A 17,242-nucleotide genomic window follows, 5' to 3' on the forward strand; every position below is an offset into this window, starting at 1 on the left:
CATTCTGTTTGTGTGTGGCTCCCAGTAGATGACCAGCGAAGTTGTGGAAAGAACAGGAATAGGTCTAAACCTCCTGATGCTGCATTGCCTAACTAGGAATCCCAAGCCTGGAAAACATGCTCAGTCCATATTGGCGCCTGCCAATCTCAGTTCATAAAATAAAATAAAATAAAATAAAATAAAATAAAATAAAGAGTTGGTGAGGCATCTAATCATAAGCCTGCATTTTTTATCAAAGCTTATATATTGCAATCAAGGCTTGTATTTAAAAATGAGCTTAAAAAAAAGGATTTTCAAATGTTTCATGCCAGGCAGAAAGAACCTTGGCAAGAGGTTTTTCTCCTAAGACAAGGGGGCCCCATTGATTTATAGTAGAAAAACAATTCTCAAAGTCATAAAAAAGGGAGAATTACATATGCTGCCCCAAGGCTGAAAAAACACAATTAAAGGCAAGGGTAAATAGTAAAATAATACCAATGTGCCTCTCAGTAAAATGAGCCAGATCTTCTTTCCAAGGTTGAAAGGCCAAGAGCAGTGAAAAAGGCAACTGGCTTGGCTAGAAGAAAAGAGAGCATTTTTGGGAAATTTTCTAAAGCTGTTGGGAAGAGCTAATGGGAGAAGCATCTAGCTGGCTGGGAAAGGAGGGGGAAAGGGGGGAGGTATAAACTGAAGAGGCTTCTTTTTAAAAGCTGTTTTTTACTGAGTTCCTTTTTACTTTACAAAGGCTTTATTCTTTTAAAAGGCTACCTATGATAAGTGAATGAAATATATTAGCTTAAATATATTGGCTTAAATGTAATTATGCAAAGGATTTAAGGAATGCTAGATTCTTATTTCATATGGTTGTAAGAGTTGTATTTATCCTGAAATTAAGTCAGCCACCAGCCTAGCCCCCCTGCTAGACAGAAGACGCCATCCAAGCACTCTTGATATATATGGTTGTCAGGCATTTGTTTAGAAACTTTCAAATGAAGGAAATCTTTCAATATTGATGTGAAACTCAAGATCCTTGACATCTGTTGAACATAAAAATGTAAGATTAAACATTTGTTTTAGAAGGCAATAGGGCAAGGAGGGCAAGAGGTGAGCTGGTAATTAAGATTCCATGTAAGATATATTATTACTTATTTGTCATTTATATATAGCTCTTTGTCTCCCTTATAAGGGCAAGGAAGTGGGTGTATCTTTTGTGGGTGTATCTTTTGTGATTGGTTCTACCAAACAGCCAATAGGAATTTCAACCAGGCTGATTGGACAGAGGCAGCCACAGGAGGAGCAAAGGGGGCTGGATTAAGGGAATATAAGTGCTGGCCAGGATGGCAAGAGGCCAGGCCAGAGCTTGGTAACCATATACCACTGAGCCTCTCATTTATTTGTCTGACAAATAAATTATTATTTTAATTTCTCTATTGCTGCGTTGAATATTTCATTCCAGCTAAGCGTTAACCACAAGCAGGGTGCTACATTTTATGGTGCCCCTGTGACTCGGATAAGTGGTCTGCTGGAACGCAGCCCCTTCGCCCTACTGGGCAGGGTACAAGAGAGAGGACCACTGCTTACCCAGCGCGCACTGGTAAATTTTTCCAGGGGGAACGCAGAAGACTCGTCTGTCTGATACCCTGCTCACTGGCGGCGACGGACCGGGGGAAACAGGGAACCAACCAAGGGTAAGTGCACAAAGGGATTTTTGGCCCTCCAATTAATTGGGAGGAAGAGAAGTCTTGATCAAACTTCTGCGTCTCAGTAAGGGGAAACTGAGTACGCTAGGTGGTTGGGTACATCAGATGTTGGTCTGGTGGAGGAAAAGGGAAAATTGGGAGGTAGAGTGTGGTGAAGTATCTAGCGCATTGTATGTGTGAGAAAGTACAGAGCAATCTGTAGCTGACCTGAGTGTGGAGTGGGTAGTACTTCGGTTCCCAGTGAGGCGACTTCACTAGGCAAGGAAACCCACAAAGCGTGTGTGTGAGTGACTGAGTGGATACTTCACAGGGCCATACAATGGGAGTTGGGGGTTCAAAGGGGGAAAATACACCTCTTGAGTGTATGTTAAATAATTTTAATAAAGCCTTCTCAGGGGCATATGGAGTCAAAATGACGCCAGAGCGCTTGAGAACGTTATGTGAACTAGAATGGCCGAAACAAAATACTGAATGGCCATCTCAGGGAACTTTTGATATAAATTTAGTAAGCAAACTTTGGTCTAATATCGCCAAAGAAACTGGAGGGTGCCCAGAACAATTTCCATATATAGATTCCTGGCTGAGCACATTAAATAAAAATCCTCCATGGATAAGGGAATGCAAAGTCAAACGATGCAAATTATTGGCTGTAAAAGCTGAAGCTAGGAAAGGAATCTTGCCAAATAAACTCAAACCCATTTTTGAGGGACCAGAGGAAGAGGTGCTTCCACCTCCACCCTATGCTCCACATCGAAGGGAGCTTAATTCAAACACTCCACCAGTTGTAACCCCAAGGCAAGAAAGTGGAATGAATAATGGGAGTGGAGTCACAGAGCTTGATTCCTTGATAGATTATGATAAATATCTTCAGGAGGCATTGGAGTCCTATAATAAAGCCCAAGCAGAAGTGGTTATTCCACCTGTGACTCCTAATAGACCTGCATCTACAGTCTCCTTTAGTGGAACAACTGATTGCCCACCCCAAACCCCTGTACATCCAAGTCCTAGAGAATTATTACAGAAGTTACAGGGAGACCTTAATCGGTCAGCAAGCAATACAGCCAGGCGTATAAAGCTGCTAAAAGAACGCCTTGGGACAAATACCATCCCCTATGATTTGAGGCCCCTAGAGCAAAGCGAAGAGAAAGGTCACGTAGTAGCCCCTCTTAGAAGAGTATTTGATGCACTTGAGGAGCCTGCGCTGGTTAATGGGCAACCCGGACCACGGCCACCTCGAACTTCGACCCTGCAATATATTCCATTCACAACTACAGATTTGATGAATTGGAAAACACACACCCCATCTTTTGCAGAAAAACCTCAGGCTATGATGGACTTGGTGACTTCAATAGTAAATACTCATAGCCCTACTTGGACAGATTGTCGCCAGCTCCTAAATACTCTTTTCACCACTGAGGAAAGGAGAGACATAATTGAAAAGGCACAGATATATTTGCGTGAGCAGGCCAGAGTGGGAAATATTTTTAATATTGACCGTCATCTCCAAGATAACTTTCCCTTGGAAGATCCTAATTGGGATCCAAACAATGGAATTCATCTGGCCAGACTTACCACCTACCGCCAGACACTTGTGCAAGGTATCCGCAGGGCATGCCAGAAGCCCACTAATATGTCTAAAGTCTCAGAAGTAGAACAGAAACCAAATGAGAGTCCAGGAGACTTTTTAGAGAGGCTGCAAGAAGCCTATCGTATATGGACTCCTTTTGACCCTGAAGCCCCTGAAAACAGCAGAATGATTACTGCTACATTTGTGGCCCAGTGCGCTTCTGATATTCGTAAGAAAATTCAGAAATCAGAAGGATGGGAAGGGATGCTGATGAGCCAAATTATGGCCATTGCACGCCGAGTTTATCGGAATAGGGATGAGGCTGAGAAGCAAGAGAAGAAGAAGTGGCAGAAGGAAAAGATGGTAATGCTAGCCACAGCAGTGAAGCAAGACCACCGCCCCTTAAATGGAGGGAGAGGGCGAGGAAGGAATCCACCACTGGGAAGGAATCAATGTGCAAATTGCAAGAAGGAGGGTCATTGGAAGCGGGAGTGTCCTGAACCCCTGAGGTTGGAAGAAGTACGCCCAGGCCCAGGCCCAGGCCCAGGCCCAGGCTCCGGCCCAAGAAACCAGGGACGGGGACGGGGAATGATCCGAAATGGAAGATATCAGAGACCAGGACAAGGACAGAATAGAGACAATTTCATTGGACTGGCAGAAGAGGATTTTACTCAAGACTAGGAACGACCGGACTCCATAAAGTTAGGCTTCCAGGAGCCCACGGTCACGATTCAATTAGGGAGCCATTTAATAGACTTTATGATTGATACTGGGGCTGAATACTCAGTACTCCCAGAACTATTGCAGAAAAAGGCATCCAAAAGTGTAGTCATTAAAAGTGCCACTGGACAGTCAGCTAAGAGGTCTTTCCTCCAACCTTTGGAATGCCAGATTGGGGGACATCGTTTAACCCATCAGTTTTTGTATATACCTGAGTGTCCAATACCTCTCTTAGGCAGAGATATGCTGTCCAAATTGCAGGCCCAAATCACCTTCACTCCTCGAGGTCCAGAAATGAAACTGCCATCAAAAGCAGCAGGAATAATTACCCTCTCAGTACCTAAGGAACAATCATGGCGCCTAATGTCAGCCCTGCAAGTCCAACCCACATTGGATACAGAATTAAACAAGCTCCTCCGAACTCTACAGGTGCCACCAGGAGTATGGGCCGAAAATAGCCCACCAGGAATGGCTAAGAATATAGCTCCAATTGTAGTAACCCTAAAACCTATGGCTACCCCCGTATCTGTAAAGCAATATCCCTTACCCCGGCGAGCAGCAGAGGGCATCCAGAAACATTTGGACCGCCTATTAAAATATGGTCTGCTTAAGCCTTGCCAATCAGAATGGAACACACCCCTTTTGCCTGTTCGAAAACCTGGGACAGATGAATACAGGCCAGTGCAGGACTTGAGGCTCGTAAACCAGGCTATCGAGACCTTGCACCCAAATGTACCAAACCCATATACCTTGTTGAGTTTGATCCCACCAGAAGCAACATTTTTTACTGTATTGGACTTGAAAGATGCATTCTTCTGTTGCCGGCTGGCACCACAGAGCCAACCTATATTTGCCTTCCAGTGGGAAGACCCTTTGACAGGAACAAAAGGCCAGCTAACCTGGACAAGATTGCCCCAGGGATTTAAAAATTCCCCAACTTTATTTGGCACTGCCTTGGCGAGGGATCTAACAAGTTACCCCTCAATACCGGGAGAAAAGGTGGTTCTGCAATATGTAGATGACCTTATATTAGCGGCAAAGGATTTTAATACCTGTAAAGAAGGGACAGAGGAACTGCTCCACTTGCTCTGGGAAGCTGGCTACCGAGTTTCCCAGAAAAAGGCACAGTTATGTTTAGAAAAGGTCAAATATTTGGGCTTTGACATCTCACACCAACAACGAGCATTGAGACCAGAGAGGAAAGAAGCTATTTGCCTTATCAAGGAACCTACCACAAGAAAACAACTTAGAGGATTCCTGGGAACAGCAGGGTTTTGTAGACTATGGATACCTGATTTCAGCAGTCTGGCCAAGCCCTTACATGAAAGCACTCGAGGTGCAGAAAAGGACCCATTCGTATGGGGACCTGAGCAGAAACAAGCCTTTTTAGTTATCAAACAACGACTTATGGAGGCCCCAGCCCTTGGATTGCCTAATTCGGAAAAACCCTTTCAGCTGTATGTACATGAACAGAATGGGATTGCAGCTGCAGTCCTGACCCAGAGATTAGGAAGTTGGAACCGCCCAGTAGCTTATTTGTCTAAACAATTGGACTCAGTAGCAAAAGGATGGCCTCCATGCCTAAGGGCAGTAGCGGCCACTGCAAGCCTTGTCAAAGAAGCTGATAAATTTACCTTCGGCCAGACGATGTATGTGAATGTACCTCATGCTGTTCTGACACTCATGGAATATAAGGGTAGTTATTGGCTAACGAACCCAAGGATGGCTAGATACCAAGGCCTATTGTGTGAAAATCCCAGGATTCATCTACGAGTAGTGAATATGCTCAATCCAGCGACTTTGCTGCCCCTACCAGAGGTAGATGATGAGGAATCACATGATTGTCTCCAAGTAATGGATGAAGTTTATTCCAGTAGACCTGATCTGAAAGATGAACCATTGAAAAATCCAGATGTTGTATATTATACGGATGGTAGCAGTTACCTTCATGAAGGTGCCAGACGAGCAGGATATGCTGTGGTCACCAATGAGGAAGTTGTGGAAGCTGAAGCTTTGCCTGCTGGCACATCAGCACAAAAGGCTGAACTTATAGGCTTAACTAGAGCTCTGCAATTGGCAGCTGGATGTAAGGCAAACATCTATACTGATTCTAAATATGCCTTCTTAACCCTGCATGCACATGGAGCTCTATGGAAAGAAAGAGGTCTAATAGGAGCCCACGGGAAGGCCTTGAAATATGGACCTGAAGTAGAAATCCTGTTAGAAGCAGCATGGGCTCCAGAACAGATTGCTGTAATGCACTGCAAAGGTCATGGACGAGGAAGGGATCCAATAACCAGAGGAAATCATGCTGCTGACAAAGCAGCCCGAGAGGCAGCCCAAAAGCCTGTGGGAGGATTTATAGCAGCCCTCATACCAGAGGTAGTTCCAGAAGAAGTTAAACCTCACTATACCCCAGAAGAGAGGAAGTGGGCTGAACAGGAAGGAGCGGTTATGAAGGACGGTTGGATGATCCTGCCGGACAATAGGATTTATGTACCTCATCATCTAGCAGGCACAATTGTAAGAAATTATCATGAATCTACTCACCTTGGCGGTACTGCAACCAGAGAGAGTCTCAGTCGGAAGTTGTATATTATTAATCTATCACAATTAGCAACTTGCATTTCACAGAAATGTGTTCTTTGTGCTAAAAACAATCCCAGGCAGGGACCAGTACAACCTCCTGGAATTCAACATGTGGGATATGTCCCCATGGAAAGTCTAATTGTGGACTTCACAGAGCTGGTCCCTTCTAAGGGATTCAAGTATCTCCTTGTGTTTGTAGATACTCTTACCGGATGGGTTGAAGCTTTTCCCACCCGAACTGAAAAGGCACGAGAGGTAACTAAGAGACTCCTCACTGAATTGATCCCAAGGTTTGGATTACCTAGATGCATTGGAAGTGATAATGGGCCAGCGTTCATTGATCAAGTAGTACAAGATGTATGTCGAGTCCTACAAGTAAAATGGAGACTGCATGCAGCATATAGGCCTCAGAGTTCAGGGAAAACTGAAGGAATGAATCGGACTCTGAAAACCCAATTGGCAAAATTAACCCAGGAAACGGGATTGGGATGGGTAGATGTGTTACCCATAACACTGTTTCGTGTTCGGTGTGCACCCACAAAAAGACTTAAGTTGTCACCTTTTGAGCTCCTGTATGGGAGACCGCCCTCCTTTGTTCAGGATATTCCAGCTGACCTTAAACAAATAGGAGATCATGTGACACAGGGACAAGTGCAATCTCTCTCCCGTGTTTTTGTTTCTCTTAACAGGTGGGCCCTCGAACGCACGCCGTGCAGCATTGCCGAGCCGATTCATCAGTTCCAGGCTGGCGATAGCGTATGGGTGAAAGAGTGGAAACGTGATCCACTTGCACCAAAGTGGCGTGGACCTTACACCGTCTTGCTCTCTACTCCAACAGCGGTGAAGGTAGCTGAGGTGACCCCCTGGATTCATCACTCTCGTTTGAAGAAGTCCGAAGGCAGTTGGACGTGCAAAGGTGACCCCTCTAATCCTTTAAAACTAACTCTCTCCAAAAACCCCTGTATCTAGCCCTACCGGGAACGGGCTAGGTCACGGGCAACATTTGACGACCGGCCTGCTGCAGCCACAACCTGGAAGCTGGCTGACCTGCGCACGCCTGAAGCTTGAGGAGCGTCTGAACCAGCGACTGTGAACGGAAAGATTCTCTAATACAATTGATTGACTGCCCCCTTGTGGAACAATTATCAGAGATATTACTCATTGGGGATCCTCGGGATATATGTTTTGGTCTTGGTGGTACCCCATTTCTGTCACTGGGGGAATTATATTGGGGCTAATAATTATTTGCTATCACAATAAGGTAATCTTTTGTGGAAGGAATGCATATACTAGACATCAACATGATTTTATTATTAATCCTGATCCCTTGGGAAGGGGAAGGGTCCTTGAATCTGACCAAATTGGCTAAATATGGATTCAGCCATGACCACAATATGTGGGTAGGCTTAGCTGAGATGGTAGCCAATGTTGCAAATAGGACCAATTGCCTTGTTTGCTCTCTTGGGCCAGATGATTCAGAGGGAGGTATGCCCTTATTACCGATACCATTAGATGCCATTGGTATGGTAAGCGAAATGCCACACCAAACAGAAATACAGAATTTCCCCGGATGGAACTCAACTAAACCATTACGAGTTATACCTGTACAAGGGGAATTCTGTGTACATAAATCATCAGATGCAGCTGATTCTCCCATGATAGGCTCTTCTCATTGTCACTATACTTGGGATTATATTAAGAATAGTCATACCTGGGCACACGGTACTACCTATCGAACTCGGAATACCTTGCCCTGTGCACCTCCTTTTATTCACGCATGGAAAGTGGTGTGGAACATAACTGTGACAGAAAAAGGCAATCTAACATACTGCACTGTGAACTCTCTACCTCTTTTGGTATTTCGCCTTCTGTACTCCACGTACCAAAAACCTCAGACCCGATGGTTGTGGTGGATATGTGGAGAATGGGCATACAAAAAGCTCCCTTCCAAATGGAGTGGGACTTGTTTCTTGGGTTGGGTATTACCACCAATGTGGATTATGCCCACTAGTTCGGCCAGGCGAACACGAAGGAATGCTGATATTTCTCATATAGCAGGAGGAAGTACCCAAAGTTGGAGCGGTACTGATGATTGGCCGCCAGAGCGCATTATAGCCTATTATGATCCTGCCTCCTGGAATCCTGGTGAGCTCATACAAGGGGCACGGGATCCTATTTATAATCTAAACAGAATAATTCGATTGCAAGCAGTAGTGGAACTTGTAACCAATGCAACGGCCCAGAGTTTGAGACTTATTGCACAACAGTTGGATGAAAGTAGAGCCGCCATTTTGCAGCTGAAAATGGGAATGGATTATGTACTTGCCAGGCAGGGAGGCCTATGTGGAGTCTTGAACTTGACAGGGAATGCCTGTTGCTTTAACATTTCAGATAATGGTGAGGCAATCCGTGTGTTGGCCACAAAGATGGAGAATATAGCACATGTCCCAGTACAAACATGGGAAGGATGGGATATGGGATGGCTCACCAATTGGTTACCTAATGTCACAGGACTCAAAGGGATACTATTGTCTTGCTTGTTTTTCTTGACAGTAGTGGTAATGGTTTTGTGTATGATGCCATGTATCATTTCATGTTTTAGAAGTACAATTAGCAAGATGGTTTCAAATGAAACTCTACCTCATATCATGGCCCTATACAGAGCTTTACCTCAGGAATATGATGAAGGTCAAGCTATCAAGGACACTTGGGATGAAGGTCCTTGAGCTTGAAAGGGGGGAATGAGGCATCTAATCATAAGCCTGCATTTTTTATCAAAGCTTATATATTGCAATCAAGGCTTGTATTTAAAAATGAGCTTAAAAAAAAGGATTTTCAAATGTTTCATGCCAGGCAGAAAGAACCTTGGCAAGAGGTTTTTCTCCTAAGACAAGGGGGCCCCATTGATTTATAGTAGAAAAACAATTCTCAAAGTCATAAAAAAGGGAGAATTACATATGCTGCCCCAAGGCTGAAAAAACACAATTAAAGGCAAGGGTAAATAGTAAAATAATACCAATGTGCCTCTCAGTAAAATGAGCCAGATCTTCTTTCCAAGGTTGAAAGGCCAAGAGCAGTGAAAAAGGCAACTGGCTTGGCTAGAAGAAAAGAGAGCATTTTTGGGAAATTTTCTAAAGCTGTTGGGAAGAGCTAATGGGAGAAGCATCTAGCTGGCTGGGAAAGGAGGGGGAAAGGGGGGAGGTGTAAACTGAAGAGGCTTCTTTTTAAAAGCTGTTTTTTACTGAGTTCCTTTTTACTTTACAAAGGCTTTATTCTTTTAAAAGGCTACCTATGATAAGTGAATGAAATATATTAGCTTAAATATATTGGCTTAAATGTAATTATGCAAAGGATTTAAGGAATGCTAGATTCTTATTTCATATGGTTGTAAGAGTTGTATTTATCCTGAAATTAAGTCAGCCACCAGCCTAGCCCCCCTGCTAGACAGAAGACGCCATCCAAGCACTCTTGATATATATGGTTGTCAGGCATTTGTTTAGAAACTTTCAAATGAAGGAAATCTTTCAATATTGATGTGAAACTCAAGATCCTTGACATCTGTTGAACATAAAAATGTAAGATTAAACATTTGTTTTAGAAGGCAATAGGGCAAGGAGGGCAAGAGGTGAGCTGGTAATTAAGATTCCATGTAAGATATATTATTACTTATTTGTCATTTATATATAGCTCTTTGTCTCCCTTATAAGGGCAAGGAAGTGGGTGTATCTTTTGTGGGTGTATCTTTTGTGATTGGTTCTACCAAACAGCCAATAGGAATTTCAACCAGGCTGATTGGACAGAGGCAGCCACAGGAGGAGCAAAGGGGGCTGGATTAAGGGAATATAAGTGCTGGCCAGGATGGCAAGAGGCCAGGCCAGAGCTTGGTAACCATATACCACTGAGCCTCTCATTTATTTGTCTGACAAATAAATTATTATTTTAATTTCTCTATTGCTGCGTTGAATATTTCATTCCAGCTAAGCGTTAACCACAAGCAGGGTGCTACATTGGAAGGTACCATGGGGGGGAGCGTAATCTCGTCCAACCCCCTGCAATGCAGGAATCTCAACGCATTTGAAACCATACCAGACCCTGCTTAGCTTTGCAAATGTGCTCGCAGTTTTACTGCTGCACCAGGCCTGCGGGGATGAAAACCCATTCTAGCTACATATGCTCAGAGGCACTCTCTTTATTCTCCCTCATTTCTAGTTGGGCTTTTGGTTTTTAATAAAGGGGGGGGAAGAGAGGTGTCAGTATTCATATCTTGGTACAAGCGCTGTGGGTGCCAGCACAAGATGGCTGCTGTGGACGGAAAATAAACAAACAAAATTGTGACGATGCTGTATAGTGGTGAGTACACTCGGGGGGGGGGGGACCACTGCTTATTACCGTATTTCACACTTTCAGCTAATAAAACAGCTCTATGACTTCCTTCAGATGTCTTCTAAAGGTTTAATGTAGAGTTACTTATCTCCTTGGCTCGGGAAATCTGGGACTGTCCCTGGAAAATAGGAACACTTGGAGGGCCTGCAGCAGCTGTTGTGTCACTCTGGCTAATGGCTGAGCTAGCCCTATCTGGTCTACTGTTCTGTGTGTCACATCATTTGGGAATACAGGCAAACTAATAATAGTAATAATAATAATAAATTTTATTTATATCCCGCCCTCCCCAGCCGAAGCTGGGCTCAGGGCGGCTAACAACAATCAAAATAGTTCAACATTCTAAAAACATTCATTATAAAATTAATTAAAATCAAATTAAAATCAAATTAATGGCAACCATCAAGCAAAATTCTGTGCAGATTGCCAGAGGAGGGGGTCAGGCTGTGCCCTGACCAAAGGCCTGGTGGAACAGCTCTGTCTTGCAGGCCCTGCGGAAAGATGTCAGGTCCCGCAGGGCCCTAGTCTCTTGTGACAGAGCGTTCCACCAGATTGGAGCTGCGGCCGAGAAAGCCCTGGCTCTCGTTGAGGCCAGCCTAAACTCTCTGTGGCCTGGGATCTTTAGGATGTTTTTATTTGCAGACCGTAAATTTCTCTGTGGGACATACCAGGAGAGGCGGTCCCGTAGGTACGAGGGTCCTAGGCCGTATAGGGCTTTAAAGGTTAAAACCAGCACCTTAAACCTGATCCTGTACTCCACCGGGAGCCAGTGCAGCTAGTATAGTATCGGATGAATATGATCTCGCAGCGAAGACCCCATAAGGAGTCTCGCCGTGGCATTCTGTTTTTTTTTATAATATTTTTATTAAGTTTATAAAATACAGAAAAAAAGAATAGAAGACAGATATAAGAGATAAAATAGAAAAATTACAAATTTCCATGTTCTTTTTTTCCAGCAAGTCTAGTGGACTTCCCCGCATCCTCCAAACCCTGCATTCTCTGTGATACAGAACATCAGCAATTTGTTAACTTGTTTCAATACTTATTGTATCCTTCATTTTATCATGTTACCTAATTTCAAAGATGTTATAACCCAAATCTTATACATTTTCGTTTAAACACAATAAAGTTATTTCATTATTCTACCTCTGACTTCTTGTACCTTAATTTCCATTTCATTAATTTACCATTGCTGAAGCTAGAGTTTCCTAGAGGGTGCATTTTTTAACATTCATACAGCTTATAATGTTTTTTCAAATAGTCCTTAAATTTTTTCCAGTCCTCCTCAATTGTTTCTTCTCCCAAGTCTCGGATTCTGCCAGTCATTTCGGCCAGTTCCATGTAGTCCATCAACTGCGTGTGCCATTCCTCCAGCGTGGGTAGATCTTGTGTCTTCCAATGCTTTGCAATCAGGATCCTTGCTGCTGTAGTGGCATACATAAAAAAAGTTCTATCTTTCTTAAACACTCTCTGGTCCACCATGCCCAGAAGAAAGGCCTCCGGTTTCTTAGGTAAGGTAAATCTAAGTACCTTTTTTAGTTCATTATGAATCATCTCCCAAAAGGCCTTCACTTTCGAGCAAGTCCACCAGAGGTGAAAGAATGTCCCTTCCGCCTCTTTACATTTCCAACATTTATTGTCAGACAGGTGATATATCTTAGCAAGCTTAACTGGGGTCATGTACCACCGGTATATCATTTTCATAATGTTTTCCTTCAAGGCACTACATGCCGTAAATTTCATTCCGGTGTTCCATAACCTTTCCCAGTCTTCAAACATAATGTTATGCCCTAAATCCTGCGCCCATTTTATCATGGCGGATTTGACTGTCTCATCCTGAGTATTCCATTTAAGCAGCAAGTTATACATTCTCGAAAGTAGTTTATTTTTTGGCTCTAACAGTTCTGTCTCTAGTTTCGATTTTTCCACCTGGAATCCAACCTTCTTGTCCACTTTAAAAACCTCCTGAATTTGTGCATAGTGCAACCAATCTCGCACCTTGTTTTTTAGTTTTTCCAAGCTCTGCAACCTCCAATTGTCTCCAATTTTTTCAATTATTTCCCCATATTTAGGCCAATTGGCCTCCATGTTAAGTCTCTTACGTGCCTTGGCCTCCACCGGTGAGAGCCACCTCGGAGTCTTACTCTCCAATAAGTCTTTATATTTTGTCCAGACCATCAAAATTGCTCTTCTGACAATGTGGTTTTTAAACAATTTGTGCACTTTAACCTTGTCATACCACAAATATGCATGCCACCCAAAAGCATTGTCAAACCCTTCCAGATCTAGGACATCAGTGTTTTCCAGTAAGATCCAATCTTTCAACCAGCAGAAGGCTGCAGATTCGTAATATAACCTCAAGTCTGGCAGGCCAAATCCCCCTCTTTCTTTCGCATCAGTTAATATTTTAAACTTTATTCGGGGCTTTTTGCCCTGCCAAACAAACTTGGAGATATCCTTCTGCCACTTTCCAAAACATTCCACCTTGTCCACGATCTGTAGGGCCTGAAACAAAAATAACATTTTCGGCAATACATTCATCTTTATAGCTGCTATTCGGCCCAACAAGGAAAGTTTCAATCTTGACCATGTTTCCAAATCTCTCTTGATTTCTGACCAACATTTCTCGTAATTTTCTTTAAACAAATTCAAATTTTTGGGGGTCAGATACACCCCTAGGTATTTTACTTTTTTAACCACATTTAGCTCTGTTTCTTTCAGGAACTCATCTGTTTCTGTAGTTGTCAAATTTTTTGCTAGAACCTTAGTTTTTTGCTTGTTCAACTTAAATCCCGCCACCCGACCAAAGTCAGAAATTAATTCTAACACTCTTTTAGTACTAGAGACTGGCTCCTGTAATGTTAATACCAAATCATCTGCAAATGCTTTCAATTTATATTGTTTCACTCCGACCTCAATTCCCTGTACCAACCGGTCCTTTCTAATCATGTTCAATAGCACCTCCAGAACTGAAATAAACAGTAGGGGGGATAGAGGGCACCCCTGCCGTGTCCCTTTTTCAATTTTAAACTCCTCTGTCACCACATTTCGCCGTGGCATTCTGCACCCGCTGGAGTTTCTGGGTCAGTCTCAAGGGCAGCCCCACGTAGAGCGAGTTACAATAATCCAGTCTGGAGGTGACCGTCGCGTGGATCACAGTGGCTAGGTAAGGGCGAGAGAGATAAGGAGCCAACTGCTTAGCTTGGCGGAGATGAAAAAATGCCGCCTAGTACAATGCCAGTGTACTAGAAGAAGCAAAGATCACCAGTGATGAAGCAATGATTCTTCAACTTCAACTTTGTTGGACTAGTCATGTTTGGATGCCTCATTATTGTCTTTCAAAGCAACTATATTCTGAACTTAAAAATGGAAAGCATAATGCTGGTGGTCAACAAAAGAGGTTTAAAGACTCTCTCAAGGCAAATCTTTAAAAATGTAGTATAAACACCGACAACTGGGAAACACTGGCCAGCTCCAGTTGGAGAACAGCCTTTACCAAAGGTACCATGGGCTTTGAAGACGTTCAAACTCAGGACAAAAGGGAGAAACGTGCTAAGAGGAAGGCACGCTTGGGTGATCAACACCTACCCGGAAACCAATGTCCCCACTGTGGAAGGACGTATGGATCCAAAATTGGCCTCCACAGTCACTCACGGACTCACTGTTAAGACTGTGTTCATGGAAGACAATCTTACAAGTGATCACCAAAGAAAGAAAGAAGACTCTTCTGCCCATTAGCCTTAACAGCCCACAGCTCAGTGTCTGCTGGTATTCTTATGTGCTCATAGGCACCTTATATCAACGAGAGAGCTACAGGCTGCTATCATTCAGTAAGATGGAGTAGCTCTCCCCAGCCCCAGTCTTAATAACCTTGCAGTCTAAACGAAGCTGTCTTGAGCTACTCCAGAGATGAAAAACCCTCCCTGGGGTCTTCTGGACTGGAAAGGCATTGAGGAAAAATACACTGCCATTTTCACAAATAAGGGGCTGGCGTAAGATGTTAAGACTGCTATTCTGTACGCCTCCTTCCAACAATTAGTCAAGGATCTTCGCTCCCGGCATTTCCTGCTTTGTCCAAGATGCTCTGATAATCATGGGAAAGATTATATTGGTCCAGAACAGACTTGATTTCTTAAAAGAAGTGCTTCATTTCTAAGAGAGTACAGCTGATGGAGTTCAAAGCTGCCTGGAAATCATGAGTTTTGACTTGGAAACCTTTAATTATTCCCTGAGGAACAGGGGTTTGATTGAAGTGACCCAATTTGTGAGCACCAGGCACTCTGCACATGCTCTCTTAAATTATTTGCCTTTTCTGAAGATCCAGAACCCTGATTTAATAAGGTACTGGGGCTTCACAGTGGCTTATAAAATTGAAACTAAGTTATGATGCAAATCTCAAAACATTTCCTACTGTTTCTTGATTTTGGCAGCCCATCTTGGGAAAGCTGAGAAACTGCCCATCTCGAGAGAGGACAGAACAGTTTGTACTTTGAGAATTAACAACTGATCTTTCAGACCCTCCAAGTATCCCTATTTTCCAGGGACAGTCCTGGATTTACAGAAGCCGTCTGGTTTCTGGTTGGATCCTGGAACCTCTGGCTTTTCCTTAGGACGTTCCTATTTTCATTGGAGAAATGTTGGAGGCTATGGAGTTATCTGACGCCTCAGCTATCTGGAAGCAGCCCTGTATAGGGAAGTTTTTCAAAGTTTAATAGGCAGAGTATAAATAGTAAAAATTATTATTATTATTAAACAGACCATCCCTATTTTCATTGGAGAAATATTGGAGGGTATGAACTTTCCCTATCTTCTATACATGTTTGACTCCCAGTCCATGATAATGCTCTGAAGGTTGTACTGCTGAGTCTGTACACTAGATGGTGCTCATCTATCAAATAACATTATTTTTAAAAATCTTTAAATGTGCTTCCTCTGAACCCGGAGAATTTGTGTTTGTGTGTGTGTCTGAGTCCCCCAATTCACATACAAAAAACTGTTAATTATGCTCTGCTACATTTACGTGATGATTTGCCTATCCCTCACAACTAAACAGAAAACTGGGGGGCAGTTTAATGTAAATAGGAATAATTTACTGCCTTGTTCCCCAAAACTAGCTGACAATCCAAGCAGTTGCTTTCTTTTCTAAACAGCAAATTATGGTAGAATGAGCAAATTTTAAAGCAGAGGCTTGGAAGGGACATCACAGTAGTGAATTTTCTGCATTGGCAGGGAATTGGACCAGATGACCTTTGAGATGTTTTCCACCTCTGTGATTCTACGGCTCCCAGTGTGAAAATACGTCTTGCAAACAATGTTGTAAAAAGTAAGGCAACGGAATATATAAAATGATGAGACAAGCGTCTCTTGGGAAAGGGCACTACAAACCACCAACTGTTGGATTATGAATCTGCTGCAGATCCAGCTGTCCTCCTTTAGCAACACAGTTCCTTTTCCTCCGAGGAAGAGTAGCTTTCCTCTTCGTTCTTCACATTTGGCAGAGGAATATTTATTTATTGGAGAGTCACAAAATTGTGTCAAACTTTCATGTTCTCCAGAACTCTTCATCGGTCAAGATGATACAAAAAGCAGGCATTGGTGAGATGAGGAATTTTTAATTTGTTTTAAAAAATAGAATAGGTTGGATGTTGTAACCTTGAGGTCAGCTGGTAGGGTAACTACAGGGGGAAATGGTATTACTTTGTGGTGGAGAAACTATGTAGGTTTTGCTTTATGCACACATATGACGTTGTTATAAAGACAGCTGACCATTTCTTTGGGTTGTATTCAAAGTAGTGCTAAGGGGAGCGTTCCATCAGCACGACTGCATAATTCAACTTTTCCGTCTCTCCTCTTCTCCTCCACGCCCCTAAAACTGTTCTGAGTCCCCCCCCCCTGAAACTAATATGAGGATGGGGGGAGCATGATTGGGGGGGGGGGCAAGTGCCCTTTCACAATTGGAACTCATTCTGCTTGTACAATAATTTAGATGAATACCACCCATTGTGTGTTTTCTTTTATGGATGATTTTATTTTACTCATCTTTGGGGGACAACTGAAGACTGTAGTGTAGGCCTTTGTTTGCGCTTTGTTAAGTACAGTGGTACCTCAGGTTAAGTACTTAATTCGTTCCAGAGGTCTGTACTTAACTTGAAACTGTTCTTAACCTGAAGCACCACTTTAGCTAATGGGGCCTCCTGCTGCTGCCGCGCCGCCAGAGCACGATTTCTGTTCTCATTCTGAAGCAAAGTTCTTAACCTGAAGCACTATTTGTGGATTAGCGGAGTCTGTAACCTGAAGTGTCTGTAAC

This window comes from Podarcis gaigeae, assembly GCF_964106915.1.
Source record: "Podarcis gaigeae genome assembly, chromosome: 12".
NCBI lineage: Eukaryota > Metazoa > Chordata > Lepidosauria > Squamata > Lacertidae > Podarcis > Podarcis gaigeae.